The sequence below is a fragment of the Octodon degus genome, unplaced genomic scaffold (assembly GCF_000260255.1).
Source record: "Octodon degus isolate 3935 unplaced genomic scaffold, OctDeg1.0 scaffold00234, whole genome shotgun sequence".
In the NCBI taxonomy this organism is placed as follows: Eukaryota; Metazoa; Chordata; class Mammalia; order Rodentia; family Octodontidae; genus Octodon; species Octodon degus.
In genome coordinates this window covers 1,563,896-1,569,624 of record NW_004524810.1, presented here as the reverse complement: position 1 = coordinate 1,569,624, position 5,729 = coordinate 1,563,896, and the positions used below count along the sequence as shown (strand labels likewise).

At 39.3% G+C, this 5,729-nt stretch overlaps 1 pseudogene; it reads left to right on the top strand.

Annotated features, from left to right (window-relative positions):
* Nucleotides 1-3,279: 3,279 nt before the first annotated feature.
* LOC101560704 overlaps nucleotides 3,280-5,729 on the top strand; it is a 6,450-nt pseudogene continuing 4,000 nt past the window's right edge.

The following is a 5,729-nucleotide window of genomic DNA, read 5'->3' as shown; positions in this document are numbered from 1 at the left end:
GCAGCTACTGCGGACGAATCTGGGCAGAAGGACATGTGGGAGTTCTAAGAGCTTTGGCATCATGGGCTAGGAGAGAACCCTGGGTAATACTCTTTCTCTTTCTCCTTTCCTTCCCACTCCTAACTATCAGCTGGTCTTCTTGGTTCCTCATACATAGATGTGTAATCTACCATAGTCTTTCTATCTTTTCTACTATTCCATTAACCAAACTATTGTCAGAAACACAAACAGAACTCTGTTTGCAAAACAAATCAAATCATCAGGCATACTTCAGGCTCTTGCCAAAAATAGATTTTAGCACCATTCCCTGGAGAGTCTCATTCAGCAGGTCTGTGAGGGGAAGAGTAGAGTTATAATAATGTTTAATAAATTCTTCAGGTTTATGGTCAGACAGACAAATTTGGGAAACAGTGGATTAGAAATAAATTTGCACATTTGCCTGGCAAGAGCAAGGGCCTGAGTTCAAACCCTGGTTCTGGGAAAAAAAAAAAAAAAGAAAAAAGAAAAAAGAGGAAAAAGAAGAAAGAAATTTGCCAAGTATTATTATAGGCTCAAAATATTTTCTCTATTTTCAGCCAAATTTTAAAAAACAAGTGACACCAACTCATAGAAATCACCAAAAGGAAAACAGCTTTCAAATTTCTATGTGGATTGCTACAAAATAATGTATCGTTTTACATGATTGGTAGCTAATTCTATGGTTCCAAATCAGCTAGTGATGTTTAAAATATAAAACTACAGGCATTCCTTTGTTATGGAGAATTTCACTGAGGAAAAGCTAAATGGACCTGACTCACAGTTACTATTTATAGAATAATAATGACTTACATATTTTAAAGCCTGATCCACTACTAGTTTGCTTAGCTCCCAGATTAATAAATTAAACATAACAAACTCTAGTTTGATTTTATCCACTTAGGATATCCTTAAACTAAACCTTTAGTATGGTAGCATAGAACTGCTAAAAGTGGATTAGGTCCTTGGAAAATATGTCTCTATCCCCTCTCCAGAAGGAGTCATTTGTACTGCTACCCAGCCACTTTCTTGGGACCATCGAGGCCCGCTAATACGTACCCGTTGTTCTTCTCTCTAGCTGGCCCCAACCAGCAGGGATAAATTAGTGCTAAATCAGTATTAGCCGATACTTCCCCAGGTGTGGCACATGAGAAAACCTGACCACATGAGCAAACACGGCCCTTCCTGTCCACATTTAACCTAAGATGCTTGGTATTATACTGAATGGGGGCAAAGTCTTATCATTTTCTTTGTTGTTGTTGTTGTTTTTTACCTAAATCTTATATCACTTTAAATTGTATCAATTGGATACACTGATATCATTAGTCAAAATTAATTTTTACTGACTATAGGTTCCCAACCGTGTTCACTCCAGCAGCACATACACTGAAACTTGGACTGATTCCATGGCATAGTTCAGCTTTTTCCACTCTTGTGGAGCCTCCTCCTGCCCTTCCCATTGCTTCTCGGCCCCAGCCATGGCCTGTGCCCCACACCCTTTGACATTTCCATTACTGCTTACTTATGTATGGTCTGAGTGGGGCGCCAGGAGGACTGAGTTTACTTACCTGTGTTAATTGCTCACCTTGGGTGGAGCAGTGTCCTAAATAAGCTGAAGTTGTGCCACAGCGCCATTACTCAACAAAATATTTATACAAGTGTCACTTAGAACACAAAAATAAATAAGGCCCTTCAAGTTGTGACTGAGGAGAGAAGCGTAAGTAGCTCACTCTCCTCACTGCGGGGACAATCTCACTACACTTGCTCTTAGAAAACTCTTGAGTTGTCTTTAAAGAAAGCTACCATGAGCCAAGTCTAAGTCACCTTTGCTCTTGAAAGTCTTGGTTCCATGTTAAGAATTCATGACAAGGAGTCTGGTCATTTCTCTCAGCACTTCCCAGCCACAGCTGTTCATCATGTCCACTATTCATTTATGGAATGCAATGCTTCCAGAAATACCAAGAACATTTATGTTCAGGGCTTAGCTATAGATAAAGTAACTGTTCAAAGTTCTAAGGAAATGGCATAACTCTGAATATTTTTTTTCTCTTCTATTTTCTAGCTTTTTAGAAACTTCACAGCTTTACTTTAAAAGCACTTCCTATATGTATGACCTTTTGTCCCACCACAATTATCTGAAGTAGTTAAAACATGAATACTATTTTCATTTTACAGATGAAAAGTCGAGGAGAAATCATAACCATGACTGAGGTCACAGGTAGCACATGAGAGACCAAGACTCGGAAGCCAGCTCTGATCCCTAGCCCAGTGCTTTCCTTTTTTTTTTTTTTTTCCTGCTCTCAAAAGAGGTAGACTTTTTATTCTTGTCATTGCTGTACTCAAGTAAATAGGCTTATAATAATTTCTCAGGAGGTATGCATAATCTCCCGGGCCTCCAAATTTGAGTAACTTTAAAAATAAACTATGTATGTAGGTAAGACCATAGGAATAAAATATAGCAAAATTTAGATCTGTGGTTGGTCTATTAAAGAGGTAAGGACCTTTTCCACCTTGAGCTAATAATGTGTATAAAAGAGGTACAAGATGGATTACCCCCATTCAGGTTAACCTGATGGTGCACCCTGATAGAAGAAGGCCTGTCCAAAGGTCCTAATTTGCTTTGAACATCCAGAGCTCCTGGCAGGAGGGCAGGGTGTGGTAATTACATATCTTGCTTTGGGCTTACCTTCTCTATACCCTCAGCCTCACACATATCTCTAATGTTGGCAATTATAGCTGCCAGAGCCAGAGGCTATGAAGTCCTGATCCACACAGATGACATACTAAAAATCTACTCAAACTTTTAAGCTTGAAGAAAAAGAGAACACCTCTCAGAAGAGGTAGATTTCATTCCTGTCATTGCTGTACTCAACTAAATAGGCTTCTGATAATTTCTAGGAGGTATGCATAATCTCCTGGGCCTCCAACTTTGAGTAACTTTAACGATAAACTATGTATGTAGATAAGACCATAGGAATAAGCTCAAATGCTCTGACACTGGGAAACTGATCCAAAGTAATAAACTCAACTTGAAACAGTGAAGAAGCTGCTTCTAAACACAACCAAGAAGGACGTACAGCACAGAAGATTGGTCGTCTTTGTCACAGCAGCCTAGAGGCAGGCCGGAGTCTTAACATTTTAAGAACTCAGCAAGTTCTTGTAGTGGCTGCAACACAGTGTGTGAGAAGCCAGGAAACTTCTCACCACTGTATGACCAGCTGCATTGGTCCCACAATTTAATAGGGTCTGCATGTTTAAAGAATTATGAACATAGGCAAGAAAAGGTCAAATGCATTTAATTTGGAGAAACAGTTTGAAGAGGGCTTAGTAATGGCCCTCAGGTACAGTTAGTACCATTGATAATAGTGTTAGAGGATCTTTTGTTGTAGGCATAATGCAGAAAAACATAGACTTAAGGGGAATGGGATCCATAAAAGGAACTACTATATATTTAGGGTGTAGGGCAAGGCTATGGAATCATCTCCTTCATTACATTCAAGAATAATTTCTAGAGACATCGTTTCTAGGATAGTGATATAGTCCAGTCTAGAACTAGGAAAATGGAACAAATACCTCTGAAGTGGCCTTCAACCTCATAATTTTAGATTAAAAAATCAGATGAATAGATTTAGCAGAAGGCTTTTACTTGTCACACACATTTTACTATTTTTTAATCATTAAAGATCTGAAGCCTGGGGCTGGAGAGATAGCTCAGAGACATAAGCACCTACCTGGAAAGCACAAGGACTGGAGTTCAATTCCTGGCCCCACATGCCATGTGGTATCAGCCCTGGATCCCCAGGCATGCTGTCTCAGCCCTAAATGTGGGCACCTACCATGCGGCCCCCAAACTGGGCATGGGGGCATATGCCTGTAATCCCATCACTTGGGAGGTTGAGACAGGAGTATCTCTGTGAGTTCGAGACCAGCCTAGGGGCTACAAAAGTGAGCACAGTGTGCCCAGGAGATGGCTCAGTGGAATAAGCGCTTTCCTGTCAAGCGCAAGGGCCTGCGTTCAATCCCCAGTTCTGCCAAAAAGAAGTCAAAAGTGAGCACAAGTCCAGCCCAAACTGCATAGCAAGACCCTATCAAAAAAAAAAAAAAAATCTAAAGCCTGTATCATGGCTTTATCTTTAATGTTTTCTCCACCGACTTAAATACTCACAAGTATGGAGATTAGTCCAAAAATTAGTCCAATAAATTAGAATATAACAAACAATGGAATTCCATGTGATTGTTATAATTATGTGGCAGCAGTTTTAAGGACATATAATAGTTTTTATGATATAGTATTGGATGAATAATAAAACAAAACAAACTATAAAGTACGTTAATTTAGTTTAAATGTGTACTTACATATGCATGTATGAAAACAACTGAGAGAATGTACAACCAAATATTAGCAGTGATTTCAGGCTGCTACTGGGTTCATTGGTGACTTTTATCTTCATCTCTAGTTTTCGCTACCTGTTTCCTAAATGAACATATTGTACATACAATACTAGAAAGAATTCTTGACACCACACACCTGCATACATACACAATTTTATGCAATTTATAAGTAAATGAATAATGTGTCATGTATATAAAAGTCATTAAATGACACATAACCCACTGTTGGTGGCCAGCTGCCATTTGGCCCAGTGCTAAGAATAAAAATGACTCTTCATGTAATTCTTTATTATGCTAAAAATAATCATATACAGGCTACCAGAGTTCCTTTAGACCCTGCCTACCGCTGCCCGTTCAGAGGCGCACAAAAAACACACATCTGAGTATACGGATCCAGGTATAAAGGTGGAGATAATAATCCTAAGTAGTTTATAAGGTTCTTACAGTTCTAAGTGAAACAAAGTTTTAAACCTCTTAGTACAGCGCCCAGAACACAGAAAACACCCAAGGAATCCAGTCTTGGTGGTTATCCTTTCACAAGCTAAAGAATAGAAAAATTCTACAGAAGAAGGTGGTTCCTGATCTAAGAACCATTCCCCAGCCCTCTGGCTTAATTTCCAAATAGCCAGATAGTTAACACAGGTATCCAAAGGGATCACTGACATACTGTAACTGTACATGTCATTTCATTCTCCATGTACATCAAGATGTTAATGAGTAATGTGAAGAGGAAATGAAGTCATGATATAATTGAGTTTTTCTCTTTTTGTGGGGGGAAGGGTCTTCAAGGTGTTCAGGGTCTCACTACTAGATTAGACTCATACTGATCTGCCTGTTTACAGCCTCCAAAGAGTGGGGATTACAGGCGTGCGCCGCCATTCCCAGTCTCAATCGCAGTCTCAGTGAGCCCCCGGCCCCTGCACCTGCTTGCAGGCGCTTTAATCCACTGAGCGATTAGGCCATCCCTAATTCAGTTTTTCTTTTCTCATTTTATTTATGGTTATATTATTAAAAATGATTGAAATACAAAGAAAATGTTAGGAAATTATCATCACACTATTATTTATTTTTCTATTTATTTATGTTTTGGGGTTCTGAGGATTAAACCTATAGCTTTGCACATGCTTGGCTAGCTACATCCACAGCCACTTACAGAGATTTTATTTTGGGTCAGGCTGGTTCAGACTTGGAAGTCTCCTGCTTTAGCCTCCTCAGTAGCTGAAGTTATAGCCTGCACCATAATACTCAGGTTGAATTTTTAAATTTTTATTTGTGATCAAAAACACAGCTTGGGCGCTGGGGAGATAGCTCAGTAGAATAAG